This window comes from Choloepus didactylus, chromosome 4 (assembly GCF_015220235.1).
Source record: "Choloepus didactylus isolate mChoDid1 chromosome 4, mChoDid1.pri, whole genome shotgun sequence".
Lineage (NCBI taxonomy): Eukaryota > Metazoa > Chordata > Mammalia > Pilosa > Megalonychidae > Choloepus > Choloepus didactylus.
The window spans coordinates 86,653,455-86,671,018 of record NC_051310.1 but is presented as its reverse complement, the minus strand read 5'-3'; positions in this window follow the sequence as shown (position 1 = coordinate 86,671,018).

Here is a 17,564-nt window from a genome sequence, read left to right as displayed (position 1 = left end):
GGTAGAAAAAAATGTCAATGAGAAAAGGGAGCTCAAGCAGCCTGAACACTAAGTTCTGAGGCTATTGCATTGAGACTGTGGTTTGCTTCTACTTTTTTTAGGTATGTTTATTTTTTCCATAGAAAACGTGTGTGATAAAAAGTCAAAGAAGACAAAAAGTATATTGTATCTAGTGCATATGATTCTTCATTTCACCCCTACCCCAGCCCCAGCTCCAGAGACAGCCTCTTACTGTATATCCAGCCAAAGATATTCTTGCCTATTTAAGCATATAGTTATATTTTTTAATGAAACAAGAGGGCACATACTATACACACTGTTCTGCACCTGCCTTTTGTTTCTAGTTAACAATATATTTGGAAAATTATTCCTTGCTGATACCTGGAGTACTTTCTTGATTTTTAAAGGGTTGCATAGCTGTCCAGTGCAGGTCAGTGCCCTAATTTATCTAACCAGTTCCCTATAAAGGCCATTTAGGTTGTTCTTAATCTGAAGCTCCCAAGTGCCACGTGTAGTGATTTCCTTGTGTCTTTGTGGCAGTGCAGCATAGGCCCCACTGAGATCTCATATATCGTGCCCGTGGGGTGAGGGAGGGGAGTTTACTGCATGCCCTTCCCCAGCCAGCTGGGATTTCCCTGTGGAACTGTAGTCAGAAGACAATTCATATGGCTAAGAGGAGATACAGCTCCAAAAAAGCCTGCAGACGACAGCTCAACCCATTACTGAAGTCTGGAATCTATCGCTCAGCAGCAGCAGCAGCGGCAGTGATGAAAACCCACTGCGAGCTTTTCTAGCATCTCTGGCCAGACGTGCCGCTGCCATCTTTACCCAGCAGGACTTGCCATCCCAGAGTCCAGGCTGGTTCTGTGACTCATATAGCTGGAGGCACTGGTTTATGATACTGGGCAATGGGGACCAACAGAGAGGGAGCAAAGCAGGATGGGATTCTCTGAATTTTGCCCACCAATGGCTGTCTCTCTTGTGAAATGACCTGGGCAACCTAATTCAGCTCAGTTCCTCTTCTTTTCACTGAGAGCAATGCTGTTCGTGAGGCTAATTGTTCCTTCCAGAAAAGCTGACAGCTGAGTGTCTGCCTCTGCTTGACTGGCAGCTCATGGTGAGTCGTTCAGTGATTTCCTTTCCAGAGGAGACGCCCAAACTGTGAAGACTCCACTCCTCACCCACCTAAAAACCCATTGCGCCAGGACTGTGGAAACTTTTCTATATTGAGGCCGTTGTCCCAGCCCGTCCCCACAACAAAAATTCGTTGAAAGTGACAAATAGAAAGCCACTGAGCAGCCCCTCAACATTTTACTATGAAACTTTCCAAATGTACAGAAAAATTGAAAGAATTATGACATGATCACCCATACACCCACCACCCAGATTTTACAATGAACATTTTGCTAGGTTTGCTTTATCACATATCCTACTGTCTATCCAAGCCACTAATTTGTAAGGCTTTTTAAAAGCCTGGCTTAAGCATTCAATTCATTTGCTTCTAAAACTTCAGAATAGGAAACTTAAGACCATGTTTAATAAATACAGAATAATTTAGTTCCATTCCAAATTAGGCTAGTAGGGAGAGAAGAGAGAAAGAAGGTTAGAGGAAAATGGGGAGGAAGGAAAGAGAGGTTGTTCTAGTTTGCTAATGCTACCAAAATGCAAAACACCAGAAATGGATTGGCTTTTATAAAGGGGGTTTATTTGTTTCCACAGTTACAGTCTTAAGGCCATAAAGTGTTGAAGGTAATGCCTCAACAATTAGGTACCTTCACTGGAGGATGGCCAATGGCGTCTGGAAAACCTCTGTTAGCTGGGAAAGGCACATGGCAGGCGTCTGCTCCAAAGTTCTGGTTTCAAAATGGCTTTCTCCCAGGACATTTCTCTCAGGCTGCAGTTCCTCAAAAATGTCACTCTTAGTTGCTCTTGGGGCATTTGTCCTCTCTTAGCTTCTCTGGAGCAAGAGTCTGCTTTCAACAGCTGCCTTCAAACTGTCTCTCATCTGCAGCTACTCTCTCAGCTCCTGTGCATTCTTCAAAGTGTCTCTTTTGGCTGTGGCTCCTCTTCAAAATGTCACTCTCAGCTGCACTGAGTACCTTCTGTTTGTCAGCTCATTTTTATGGCTCCAGTGATTTAATTTAGACCCATCCTGAATGAGTGGGGTAACACCTCCATGGAAATGATCCAATCTGAGTCATCATGCACAGTTGGGTGGGTCACATCTCCAAGGAGACACTCAAAGAATTACAATCTAATCAACACTGATACATCTGCCCACACAAGATTACATCAAAGATAATGGCATTTTGGGGGACATAATACATTCAGACCGGCACAGAGAACAACAGAGGTAAAAGAGGTTGGGGGCCCAACAGGCAGAGGAGGGAGGAGCATGAAGGCACAAGAAAAGTAGAAGTCTTAGGAAGTTTGTAAATGAGTATGGGTAAGGGGCCTGAAAGGCCCTTCACTAGGGGCTGGGACTAGAGGTTTGATACCAGCTAGCAGCTGCTTCATGACTAAGGAAACTCTTGCAGTTCAGACCAGCTCCCAGCACAGAACAAGGCTGATGGTGGCTTCTTTTGAGCCTCCCTTCTGCAGCCAGGAGAGTCACATGCAGTCTTCTGTGGGACTCCCCAGGCAGCTCCCTGTCTGCTTCCTTGCAGGGTTCTCAGAGAGGGGGTCCAGTTCCGTGACAGCTGTATAATGTGGGAGATGTGGAATCGGAACCAGGTGCTGATCTTGAACCCACTTCTGTTACTGCCTGCACATAGGGCTTTGGTTGATTATTTAACTTCTCTGAGCTTCATATTCTCATCCCTAAAATAAGCATATATGCCTCATGGGGTTGTTGGTTATACAAACTGAGATGAACACATCGACAACTGATTCTTGTTATTCATAGTAGTTATATTCTGTAAATGCACTGAACACTGAATTTGCGATATTGAACCATTGCTCCTAGGGGAAATACAGGGTTAGTTCCTCTGAGCCTCTGGTCACATTTTTGTCGATTTATCAGTACATAACCTTGTTTTATGTGTTTTTTCTTTTTAAAGACACATTATTTAATATATATTGTTGATTCATTAACATACTATTAACACACTATGACTCATGTCTGATTGATGCTTAGCCAACACATGTATTTTCTCTGTAAGGCACATTGCAGCCTTCTTGCACTTAGGAACACTAAGACAGCACTTCCTCACTATAGTTGGAAGCATTTTAAGCAGTGAAATCACCAACAAAAAGCACAAAAATATGGAAAACATGGCCCTAACTATACTGTGAAAAGGACACTTGTTTACAGTATGAAAGCTGAAACAAGAAGGCAGAGAGTGGCCTTGTTCAACCTCAGCTGAGAGTGTGTGCACTGGGCAGCTCAAATTTTTTGCAAAAGCACTGTTGGGATTTATTTGGGGTTTACAAAAAAATTTTGGAGAGTAGGCAAATTGGCAAATATGGTATCCAAGAATAATGAGAATAGCTATATGTAATATGGGTGAATTATTGAATGCCAGCTTTCTGCTAGGCATTAAGCTAAACAGCTAAACCACTTCCTCTCATTCCATCCTCATCACAGCCCTAGGAGGGGAATATTATTGGTCTCATTTTAGAAATGTGAAAACTGAAACTCAGGGACGTTAACTTCTGCAGGTGGTACAGCTGGCAAAGTGAAGCCAAGCCCACATGATGTGCTGCCTTCCACCCTATGCCTGGAACGCACCCTATAAAATGGGACCAGTCAGACCTGCTTCAGAGGGTTCTTGCAAGGACAAAGTGAGATAACCCATACTAGGCCCTTGAAAATGATTGTTGAACAAATTAATGAATGACAGTTGTAGACCTCATCAAGTTTTTGTCATATTCTTCAGCTGCTTTCTATAATCATTAATTCATAGAGGCTCCCCTCTGATGGGGATAACCATGGCAAAAAATCTTCCCAATCCTGCACTATACAAATGTCAGGTTTCACGAGCAATTTTCAAGGGAATTCGTAATGTGTGTGTTCTGACCTTACCTGTATCATAGCAGCACTGAAACAATTATGTTTTTTAACTTGTGATCAAACAACACGGCAGTAGGTTATAAATACCTGGATCTAGGGCAAACCCTTCCTTCTCCTGTTTGCTCCAACCTGGCAATGGATTCCTTCTCCAGCATGCCAAGGGCAACCCAACACGCAGGGTGGCCCCAGAGAACACAGCTGGGAGACTTCATCCTCTGTGTCTTTGATAAGGCCTCTAGACAGGCTGATTGCAGAGACAAACTTTAAGCTGCTGTTTTCCACCTTTAGTGATTGACTGTTGGTTTACTCCCCTTCACTTTTCAAACTTGTGAAACAGTAACCCTATGGATTTATCCCTTACTGCAATGAAAAAGACACATAGAATAAAATGAGCTATTACATGTAAAAGTACTTTGAAAGATCCTTTAGCATTTTTTGTAAAAAGAATTTAAAAATCAGTTTATTTGCTTTGCTCAGTTTTATTTGCCTCATTTCTACCTTAGCCAGGTAAGAGGCCACTAACTATATTTTTCACTTTTAATAAGATTCAGGGATGAGAGGCAAGGGAAAGGCAGTAGATGAAGTACAGGGCTTGAAGCCAGGAGTTACGGGTCTTTAGATGCAGCTATGGTCTAAAGATGATTTTAGCAGAGCTCCTGACTGCCCTTGCTGGGGGTGAGATGACAGGGATGACATGGTTGTTTTGGGGACCAAGTGACTGATGCCTAATTTAAGGAAGGTTTAGAATGACCATAGACACCTGGGAAGATTTGGGACCATCATGTTGTCCTCTGTAAAATGAGGAGCTTGATGCTGAATTATATGATGTCTAGGCTCCTTCTAGTGCTGCCATACTAATCAGCACCAAAAAAAGAAATAACTCAGTCCATAAACCTCTGCTTTCAGACAAGACCACACTAAGCCAATACCAAGAGGTATGTGATATCTTGAGAGAGACACTCAGGGGAGACAATTCCAAGGCAAGTGTTTACAATTCACCTCTGTGGCTGTAAACAGCTATACTCAGCTTGGAATCATCATTTTTCCTCTTTTTTTTTGCATGTGTTGATGATTTAAAATATCAGCAAGTCCCTACAGTGTAATTTTTGTGTCACTAAAGACCAGATCTCTTTTCAGCCTTTCATTTCCAGGATAAACTAATCTAGTTTTTTATTATTATTATTATTTTTAGTTTTAAAGGCCTAGACTTTAGTGTGTCATCATGACTGGTTGTAATTTCCATTCCTGTGTATTCAGGATTGATGTAAAGGAGTTAAAAGCTTTTCCATGCCCTTCATTATCTCTTTCCCAAAGGTGAAATTTAACTTACTGTTACAACAACAGTCTTGCAAGTTATGTCCCACATGCTGATTTCCCTTTACACGTTTAGAATGACTGACTGAACCGTAGCTAACAGATGTCCTCTTTGCTGACTTGAAAATTATCATTTGTACCATGGAAAAGAGGGGGACTTTTCGTGGTCAGGTAGACAGAGTTCTAGGCCAGATCTTTGGCTTTGTGCCTTCTGCACCTGTACAATGGGGATGAAAATGCCGCTTTGGGGTTGTAGAGGGGAGGAAATGAGATCACTTCTATAAATGTCAGTTCCCGTCTTTCTCTCTTCCCTTCTTTCCTTCTTATTCTCTGTGAAATGGGAATTTCTTCATACTTCTCCTTTTTCTTTCTTCTTTTCTTCTCCTTTCTTCTTTCTCCTCCACTTCTTCCTTCTTCATTTTTCCTCCCTCTTACCAAGGAAAACATCGCTGAGGCCATAATATATACAGCAAACTATCCCCTTACCCTCAATGGCAAGGCATGGTTTCCTTCTGGATTTAACCTGCTCAGCCACCTTTCCTGACTACCCACCTGAGACTGGCAAGTGGCAATTGGTAATTTGTCATTCGGTGTGCTGGGGTCTAAATGCGTGTGCTACTGTTATCTGCATCTCAACATTCATTTTCTAATTTAATAAATTTTTCTGATTTCCCACCATCTAGGCTTCTATCCAGCAGTTCTGTGGGATTCCTTTCATTAAGGAATTTTATAGCAAAGTCCCCTTCAACCGGCTGGGAGAACTTTAATTGCTCACTATGATTTTTACAGACTTCCATCCTCCCCATTCTTTCCTGAATAGACTTTATTTACACCTTTGCCTCCAATTCTATGTTTTCATACTGGATCGGCGTTTTTTTTCGTCTTTTACCCCAATGGTACCTGGTATATCACTCAACATCAAACCAATTCCTTCTGTGAGTTTCAGAAACAAAAATAGATCCTTTGTTCAAAATCCCTTCATTCCCTTCCTCAAATTTTCCCTCCCTTTGTACCTTGTATCAAAAAGTGGCAGTACCACCCAGGGGAGTGAATCTCCCTGGCAACGTGGAATATGACTCCCGGGGAGGAATGTAGACCTGGCATCGTGGGACGGAGAACATCTTCTTGACCAAAAGGGGGATGTGAAAGGAAATGAAATAAGCTTCAGTGGCAGAGAGATTCCAAAAGGAGCCGAGAGGTCACTCTGGTGGGCACTCTTATGCACACTTTAGACAATCCTTTTTAGGTTCTAAAGAATTGGGGTAGCTGGTGGTGGATACCTGAAACTATCAAACTACAACCCAGAACCCATGAATCTCGAAGACAGTTGTATAAAAATGTAGCTGATGAGGGGTGACAATGGGATTGGGAAAGCCATAAGGACCACACTCCACTCTGTCTAGTTTATGGATGGATGAGTAGAAAAATAGGGGAAGGAAACAAACAGACAAAGGTACCCAGTGTTCTTTTTTACTTCAATTGTTCTTTTTCACTCTAATTATTATTCTTGTTATTTTTGTGTGTGTGCTAATGAAGGTGTCAGGGATTGATTTGGGTGATGAATGTACAACTATGTAATGGTACTGTAAACAATCGAAAGTACGATTTGTTTTGTATGACTGCGTGGTATGTGAATATATCTCAATAAAATGATGATTAAAAAAAAAAAGTGGCAGTACCTTCTGGAACAGTTTTGAACCCTTCTGGAATAGTTTTGAACCGTTCTGGAATAGTTGTGTACCTTCTGGAAGAGTCATAAATTGTCTTATGCTCTACAATATACATAATGCACTTTCTCAAAATCCGAAGTTGCTGGCAGAGCAAAAAGAAACAAATTTTAAATACCCTACAAAAGCTGCACTTCAGGAGTTTCATTTAGTGAAATACACTTCCTCTTGGTAGCTTGCCAACTAATTTCTTTAGCAGACAATGAAATTTTGAAAGTAAATGACTTGGGGGTGGGAGTGACACTGAAGGGAATTGATAGACTAAATCAGATGACGGTTTCAAATGATGTGGTCATTCATTTATGAAACCATAGCAAAGAGATAAATTCACTGGTGAATGCAACATATTACCATCACAACTTTGTTCCCTGTTCCTCACATGGAGAAGAAAAAAGGAAAAAGAAACCTGTACGTTTGAAGATAAATGAATTTTCTGTAAAGTACAAAGTCCTCACAAAGTATATTTGAAAAATCTAATCTCTTACAAATGCACCCAATAGACCCTATGTGAATATTTTTGTGTTTTGTAATAATTAAAACTTTACTTGATATTTAGAGGTCTTTAAATTGATTTAACTTTTAAAGATGGATAAGTGGATCTATGGGAATTAAAAAGTAAGTTTGCAATTGTCTTTCATCAAAGGCTCATAGGTATTGCTAAACTGATTTCCAATGTGCTATTTACTCCCATCAGCACATCACTGTCGTGGGTAGTTTCATTTTTTCCATCTTGCTAATTTGAGAGGTGGAAAATGGAATCTCACCGTTACTTCAGTTTCCATTTCTTTGAATTCATGAGATTGGACTTTTTTTTTTTTTTCCAAATGTTTGCCAGCCATTTATATATTCTGTTTGAGAATTGTCTGATAGAATCCTTTGCACCATCATCTATTGGGACTTTCCTTAATGAATGTTAGGACCTCTTTAGATATTGACTATTAATTTTTTATATAATTAATAAATAGTTTCCCTAATCTAGTGTTAGCCTTTTGAGTTTCCAATTAATTAGTTTATTTTTGGCCCAGAGGTTTTACATTTTTATCTGTTCAGTTCTATCCATTCAGTCATCCACAATTCATTCCATTGCCTTTGAGACTAGAATAACCTACTTATTGTACCTTTTCAAGAACTGTGTAGAGATGGAAGGAAAGTCAAACTTATGCTTATAACTTGGCAACAAGGGAATTTTCTAAGTATATATTTGTAGAGGTGGATTGAGAATTCATTCTACTTTTGGATCTGAGGTGTGTGGATTTAAGAAAACATCTGACCATGTAATATGGTTAAGTGCTAGACACAGCTTTGTTAAAATGAATGTTCACCAATATTTTCCATCATCCGTTTGGTCTTAGCAAATGTCAGTCAAAAGAAATGAAATTTTCCTGTACTTAAGTGAGTCAGGAGGAGAGAGGACTGGGTAAGGTGAGACATGGCATCATAGCATGGGTGCTGGAGACAGACTTTCTGGGTTCAAGTCCTAGCCAACTGCATGACCTTGGGCAAGTTACCTCTCTGTACCTCAGTTTCCTTTGTAAAATGGGGTTGGTAACAGGATCCAATTGATTGGATTGTTGTGAAAAAAAGAGATAATAAATATGAAGTATACAGAAAAGAGAAAGGGAAGGGAAGGGAAGGGAAGGGAAACACCTCTCTAAACCTTCTTGGAAGGACTTTGCCTCTTAGATTCTATTTGTTTCCTATGACTATCATAACAAATTACCATAAACTGGGTGGTTTAGAACAATAGAAATTTATTCTCTATAGTTCTGGATGTTAGAAATCCAAAATCAAAATTTCGGCAGGGCCACAGTCCCTCTGGAGACTCGAGGGGGAGAATCCTTTCTTGACTCTTACAGATTTGGATGGTTCCAGGGATTCCTCTCTTCCTTGCCTACATCACTCCAATCTCTGCTTCCGTCTTCACATGTCCTTCTCTTCTTCTCTCCATGTATCTCCTTTTTGTATCTCTTATAAGGACATTTGTCATTGGATTTAGGGCCCACCTGGATAAACTAGGATCATCTCATCTCAAGATCCTTAAATCAATTACATGTGCAAAGACCCTTTTCCAAATAAGGTCACATTCACAGTTTCCATAAGTTAAGATGTGGACGTATTTTGAGGGGCCACCATTCAACCCACGATAGCTGTGCAATTCCCAAGTGGGAAGCTAATCATCTGAAGTTGTCTGACACCATTATCTTTCTCTTTTTCTCTTTCCATTCTACCCTGAGTGGAAAACTGCTAAGGATTCTGTTTCTAGTCTCTTGGTTACTTCATTGCTAATCCCCAAGTAAAAAAGAACTCATCCTGTTCTCTTGACCACCATTAAGAGAAAGCTTGTCTTCCCATTGGATTGGTTTTTTTCTCCGGTGTCACCCACTCAAGGAGATTCCTATTCTTCTTTTACTTTAAAGGTCCCTCTCTCTACCTGTGCTTCCATGACATTGAAAACTTGTTTGTGAGTATTCACTCCACTGGGTTTTATTAAATATAAGATTTTGTTAGTATTCATCCGTGAGCATAGTCCTTGCTGGAATGTTGCTGTGGCTGGTTGACTGGATATACACATGTACTATTTCAAAACTTGGATTGCAGTGAATTCTATTCTAGGAATTAGGAATAGATCTAATAGGGTATGTGATAGGAGAAATTTTTGAGTGTGGTGGTTAAGCATCTGTTCTCTAGAGGTAGGGAGGCCTGGGTACAAACCTCAGTCTTGGGAGAAAAAGGAAAGGTCTAGGAAAGAGGGAATCTGGAGGCTTTAGTTGGTCAGGGTGGGTTCCAATAAGTCAGAGGAAGAATAAGTGGTCAGATGTGAGAAACTGTGACAGGCTCTTAGGTTCCCAGCTGCTGTAACAAATACCATACATGGTTTGGCTTAACAACAGGAATTTATTGGCTCACAGTTTCAGAGGCTGGAAGACTTGCTCCTCTTGTAGTTGGTAGTGTTCTGGCTGGCCAGCAATCCTTTGGGTTCCTTGGCTTTCCTGTCACATGGCAATGCTCTCACCTTTCTCTTCAGGGTCCTGTTGATTTCCAGCTCCCTGTTCCTCACCCATGGCTTTTATATATATGGCCTTCAGTAATAAGAGTAAGACCCATCTTGATTCAGGGGTCCATACCTTAACTAAAAATAACATCTTCAGAAATTCCTATTTATAGTGGGTTCACATCCACAGGAACGGATTAAGACTAAGACGATGTTTTTCTGAGGTATGTAATTCAACCTACCACAGACGTAGCTGCTCAGATACTGGGAGGAAGAGAGGCAGGAGCTCTGCCATCTTAGCAATGGAGATGGACCTGTGCTGGTAATAAAGGGTAGCTTATATACGAGGATTGCAGTTGAAGGTGCAAAGAACTCATCTGCACTGGGCCTGGTAGTGGGGTGAGCAGAGAGCCCTACTTCTAGGCTACTGTCTAGGTGGGAGAAGTAAACTTGATCCTGCTTCCCTCTCAGCCAGTAGGACAGGTCAGTCTTCCATCTGGTCTTCCAGATCTGTGGGCACAATCATCCTTCATAAACATGAGGACTCTGAAGTTCAGAGAAGCTAGGTTTCTCACTTGCACAATGCCATGTAGTTATGTGAAGATATGTGTACCTCACATGGAGGAATATGTTACTTTATTTTCTTTTATGTGAAGGAAAAGTCCTTGGAAATTGATTCAACTTATGATTTTTAACAGAGAAGTTCTTTTTTTTTTTTTTTGCTTAACAAATACATAAACAGAAGTTCTTATACTTCACAAAAATGATGGCATGAAAATTCAGACACTAAAAATATACTCATCCTATAAAGAAGCCAACAGCTTTCTCAATGAGATCGTTTGAGGGTGTACTTATTTTCCATTTATCCATTCACCAAATGAAGGTGACTAAAGTGCCAGCAGAAAGTGAGGATTGCTGACTTAGAATCACAATGCAGGAATAATCAGAAGTTTCAGAGACCTTCTATGGAGGGGAAACATAAATCCCACACCCAAATTTCTCCCCAGTCTACCCTCAGACTAAACTATGCTTTAAAAATCTTTATCTTAGGAGAGGCTAGGCCTCCCTATGGTTGTGCCTAAGAGCCTCCTCCCGAATGCCTCTTTGTTGCTCAGATGTGGCCCTCTCTCTCTGGCTAAGCCAACTTGAAAGGTGAAATCACTGCCCTCCCCCCTACGTGGGATCAGACACCCAGGGGAGTGAATCTCCCTGGCAACGTGGAATATGACTCCCGGGGAGGAATGTAGACCCGGCATCGTGGGACGGAGAACATCTTCTTGACCAAAAGGGGGATGTGAAAGGAAATGAAATAAGTTTCAGTGGCAGAGAGATTCCAAAAGGAGCCGAGAGGTCACTCTGGTGGGCACTCTTACGCACACTTTAGACAACCCTTTTTAGGTTCTAAAGAATTGGGGTAGCTGGTGGTGGATACCTGCAACTATCAAACTACAACCCAGAACCCATGAATCTCGAAGACAATTGTATAAAAATGTAGCTTATGAGGGGTGACAATGGGATTGGGAAAGCCATAAGGACCACACTCCACTTTGTCTAGTTTAGGGATGGATGAGTAGAAAAATAGGGGAAGGAAACAAACAGACAAAGGTACCCAGTGTTCTTTTTTACTTCAATTGCTCTTTTTCACTCTAATTATTATTCTTGTTATTTTTGTGTGTGTGCTAATGAAGGTGTCAGGGATTGATTTGGGTGATGAATGTACAACTATGTAATGGTACTGTAAACAATCGAAAGTACGATTTGTTTTGTATGACTGCGTGGTATGTGAATATATCTCAATAAAATGAAGATAAAAAAAATCTTTATCTTCATGAGCATTTTCTCAACGAGCTATTTTTAAAGTTATACTGTAATTTCATTTGAATGAGTTTTTTAATTAAGTTTTTAAAAGCCGTGCTGGAGTTTGTTTTAACAGATTGAAAGAATAATTGTCTTTCCATATGTTTGGCATCAGCAGTTGCCCATGAAGATCTCTTTCCCAGATTTCTGAATAGACAAACATTTTTAAAAAATCCATAACTCCACAAGATATAAAAAAGACAACTAACTAAAAGGAAAAGTTTCTTGTTGAAATCTAATTATGGAAAGATTATAGTAACAAAGTAAAGACTGAAGTCCTGCTTTGGAACTTGTTTTGCTTTTGAAACAGCTAATGGTCAATCATAAGTTGAACAAATATAAAAATGCTAAACCAATGATAACTTGAACTATTCAAAACTACTTTGTGAATTTTAGCCTATTTTGTTGTCTTTTAAAAATCCAAGGAAGGAATTTTGTTGACTGGTTTGAGCACTGTTCAGATACAAGAAACAGGTAGTCACTTCAATATTTGTATTTAGGTATTTAATTTATTATCTTAAATTAGGAATAATATTACTGATGATCTTACAGAAAGTAAAAAGACAAATATTTATAGAGCATTTCAAAGCTAATGTATGCCTTTTAAAATTATCTAATTAGATAAATGTACTTGTTCTAAGACATTGTTCGTGAAAATAATTTTCATTACAAATATTTTCTTCATATAATAATTGCTTTTCAGGCTCAAGATAATCTTAGTTGTCATCACTAAAAATGATTGCTAACGTTAGAAAATTTAGATGAAAAGAAAGACCCTTAACTCAATTTTCTTCTTTATAATTTCTCCAGTAACATGGATTAAGTCCTACCCTGATTCAATCTGGTCACCTTTGAATTGGATTTTAGAATTCTATTCACAAATGAGTCTACACCTTAACTGGTAATACCTGTACATCTTCAAAGGGTCCTATTTACAATGGGTTCATACCCACAAGAATGTAGATTAAGATTAAGAACATGCTTTTTGTTGGGATACATGATTCAATTTACTACAAAAACCTAGGCACACAACTGCTAGATCATACGGTAAGCCAATGTTTAGATTTATAAGAACCTGCCAGAGTGTCTTCCAAAGTGGCTGACCATTTTGCATTCCCAGCAGCAATGAATGAGAGTTCCTGTTGCTCCGTATCCTTGTCAACATTTGCTATTATCAGAGATATGGATTTTATTCCTTCTAATAATTATGTAGTGGTATCTAATTGTTGTTTTAATTTGTAATTCTCTAATGACATACATGATGTTGAGCATATTTCATATGCTTATTTGTAATTGTTACCTCTTCTTTGGTGAGGTGTGCAGATATTTTGCCTATTTAAATATTAGGTTGGTTGTTTTCTTACTGTTGAGTGTTAAGAGTTTTTTGTATCTTTTGAAAACAAATCCTTAATCAGATATGTGTTTTGTAAATACTTTCTCCAAGTCTGTATTGTCTTTTCATTTTCTTAACAGTGCCTTTGACAGAGCAGAAGTTTTTAATTTTAATGAAGTACAATTTATCAGTTTTTTCTTTCATGGACCTTGCTTTTGGTGTTGAACTAAGTCATTGACAAACCTGAGTTCACCTAGACTATCACTTATGATTTCTGTTAGAGGGCATATGGTTTTGTGTTTTACATTTAGTCTGTGGTCCATTTTGTGTTAATTTTTGTGAAAGTTGTAAGATCTTTGTTTAGTTTTATATTTTGCACGTGGATGATCGGTTGTTTCTGCACCTTTTGTTGAAAAGACTATCCTTTCTCCATTTAATTGCCTTTGCTCCTTCATCAGATATGTTAGCTAATTTGTGTGGGTCTATTTATGAGCTCTCTATTCTGTTCCTTCCATCTGTTTGCCTGTTCTTTCACCAAAAACAGACTGTCTTGATTATTTGTAGCTTTACAGTAAGATTTGAAGTTGGGTAGTGTCAGTGCTCTGACTTGGTTCTTCTTTATCTTTAAGTTTGTGTTGGCTATTCTTTTGACTTTCCATGTAAACTGTAGAATCTGTTTGTCAATATCCACTAAATAAATTAAAGCCAGGATTTTGATTGACTTGATTTCTATTTCCTTTTAACAGCTGCTTAGTATTGCACTGCATGGAGATACTACAGTTCATTCAACCAATCCCCATTGAGGGATAGTTAGGTTTGTCCAATCTTTTGCTATTACAGATAGTGTGGCAAGGAATAACATTGTACATATGTCATTTGGTATTTTTTACAATGTATCTTTGAGACATATTTCTAGGAATGGAATTGCTATATCCAAAGGCAAATGTATAGGATTTTTTGGTTTTTTTAGCTTTATTGTAGTAGTATATATAGAACATAAAATTTGCCATTTTAACCATTTTTTAAGTCTACAATTTGGTCACATTAATTACATTTACAATGTTTTGCTAATATCAACATCATCCATTTCCAAAACTTTTTCATCACCCCAAACAGAAACTATGTACCTATTAAGCAATAGCTCCCCAGTTGCCCTCTTCCCAGCTCCTGGTAACCTCTAAACTAATTTCTGTCTCTATGAATTTGCTTATTTAGATGTTTTATAGAGGTGAATCATACAATATTTGTCCTTTTGTGTCTGGTTTATTTCACTTAGCATAATGTTTTCAAGATTCATCCATGTTATAGCGTGTATCAGAACTTCATTCTTTTTCATGGCTGAATAATTTTTCATTGTGTGTGTTATATAGGTGTTTTTGCTTGATATTGCCAAAATCCCCTCCAAAGGGGATGTGCGTTTTGCACTAGCAATGTATGATGATGCTTATTTATACAGTCTTGCCAATATTGTATATTGTCAGTCTTCAGGGTTTTGACAATCTGTTAGATGAGAAGTTATGGCTCATTAGAGTTGTATTTTTCATTTCTTTTATTATGAGTTGCTTTGAGCATCTTCTCAAATGTGGATAGGTTGCTTATATTCTCCCCTCCCCTGCCTTCTTGAATTAGAAGTGGGTCCTTTATCTTGTAGACAATTGTATAAAAATGTAGCTTATGATGGGAAACAATGTGATTGGGAAAACCATATGGATCACACTCCCCATTGTCCAGTGTATGGATGGATGAGTAGAATAATGGGGGCAAAAAAAAAAAAAAAAAAAAGGCACCCAGTGTTCTTTTTTACTTTAATTGTTCTTTTTCACTTTAATTTTTATTTTTATTATTTTTGTGTGTGTTGTAATGAAAATGTTCAAAAATTAATTTTGGTGATGAATGCACAATTATGTAATGTTACTGTGATCAACTGAATGTATGCTTTGTATGACTGCATGGTATGTGAATATATCTCAATAAAAATGAATTAAAAAAAAAATGGGCCCTTTAGTAGTTAGCTGGGTGTATTATCCTTGAAACAGAAACATGGCAAGGGGCGTTCCAGTGAAGAACCTGAAGCACAACTTGGTTTTCTAGGAGGTGGTAGCACAAAGTTAGTGTAACGTTAGTCCCAGACCTTCTAAAGTCATTGCAACATCTCTTCCCTACCACTGCTGGGGCAGCTTCCTACCCCGGGGGCTGGTCTTTGTGCATCTATGGTCTTTGTGCATCTCTAGCTTCAGACCCACATGAAAAATCTCTCTGGGTGCCATATCACTGCAGTACCAGTTGGACATCCTCACCTGGTTTTCAATATGGCATAGGCCCAGCATCACAAACAGCTCTTCCATCATAGAAATCACTTCTTCTGTTCTGGTTTTGCTTTGTTTTCACTCAACCTTCTTGTTTTAACTTGGCTCCTTCTCTCTGAAGGCTAAACTGCAGAAACATCACTTCTGTTCTATCATCCACCTCTCATCTCTCTCTTCCCCCATAATAGTAACAGCTAACTTTTTCTTATCACTGTTTCATCCAAGCACTGTTGTAAGGATTTTATATATTTACTCAATTAATCCTCACAGCAACCTGATGAGGTAGGTATTATTATCTCCATTTTAAACATGAGAAAAGGGAGGCACAGAGGTTATTTAACTTCCAAAGGACTTATACATAGTAAGTGGCATAGCCTCAATTCAAAGCCCTGCAGTCTGGCTCCAGACTTAGGCTCTTAACTACTCTGCTATATACCTCTCTTACCAACACAGCCCTTAGCTGCACTGTGTTGTAGACATGATTGCACTGCTCCCAGAATTGGGCTAGTATGAGACTGGACCAGAGCCACTGAAAAAATAGGAACATTATGGAATTATAAATAGTCATCTGCTAACTATTACTCTCCACTTATAGGCACTTCCATATTTCCTGCACAGCCATAATTAAAGTTCACAATAACGACTAAATGAGCCACAAAATCTTGAAGGCCTTCACAAACTCTTAAGAAGCAGATACAATGTCATACAAGAAAGTTTTGGCATATATATATTTTAGTGTGTCACAGATGGACCTTCCTCGTGTGTCTCAGCAAACTTTGGGGGAAAATGTTCTACTTTGGTTGGCTTGACCTTCCACTTCCATCTTCAGCCCTGAACCGTTTTGACTGACTGGCTTGGAGCATTCACCCTCCTAACTTTTCATCTTTGTTGAAAGATTTTTTTTCCCTCAGCCCTAGGCTGTTTGCTCTTGGCAACACAACTTCAGTCCATTGTGGAAGCTACTCAGGACTGTACTTCCTCTATTCTACTTCCCCCTGAAGTATTTAAATATCTACCTCTGCTCTCAGAAACAAAATCCAAACAGGCCTTTCTTGGCTCCAGGGCTCTCTTCCGCTTCCTTCCAGAAAGTCGGGGAATTTTTATTCTGTTGGAGGACAAGTTCATCAGAACCTATCAGTGATCTGCAGCTAAAATGTTTACAAGTACATATTTGAACAAAGAACACTGGGGATCCTCAGTTGTTCTATGATAAGGCTGAGGAGAAAGAAAGGTTGAAGGGTTCCTTTAAGTAGCTTTCTTACCTAAGCTTTATTTTATATAGTATTTGGATGTTAGGTAAATGTGCTACAGCAAATCCCTTTCCCATTTCAATCATTATTTAAATAAATAGACTGAACTGGGAGACTTTTGGTGCAGAAGGGGTTAACATAGCAGCCCTGTGGAATTTCAGTACAACAGCTAAACCGTGCCTGCTGGGAGCTGTAATTCTTACCTAACCCTGCAGTTTTTTATTCCACACTTCTGGCTTTCCCTTCGCTTTCTCTTGTGTCTCCTTACTGAGCAACAATCTTCCTTCCAGCCCTGCCCTTATTTCCTGGACTTTTTATATATATTCCAAATTTTGAGTACACTGGAAAATATTAGCTCCTAGCATTTTACCCTTTCCTTCTTTTTCATAGTTTTACAAAATGTCGAATGTAGCTGGATAATGCCATCAGACTTCACCTTTAAATGCAATCATGTAACACATTATGGATTCTGGTCTCCAAAGACCTGAAGCCTGAAACTGCAGGTTATATAAACTGAGTTCCCTGCTTTACTAGTTCTGTTAATTTTTAAATGCTATACTCTATGCTCAGTATGAAGTATAGCTTATCTTGCAAAGGAAGGCTAATTATCTGTTACATAATTTGCTAGTTTAAGAAAAATTGGGGGCTTATTAGCTAACTTCAGGATTATACAATATACTTATTTTCTCCCTTTTTTATGCATTTTTCTTTTACTGATGAGTGAAAAAGAAAAGGGAGAAAGCAAACAAGTCTGTCAGTCTCATCATTGGTTA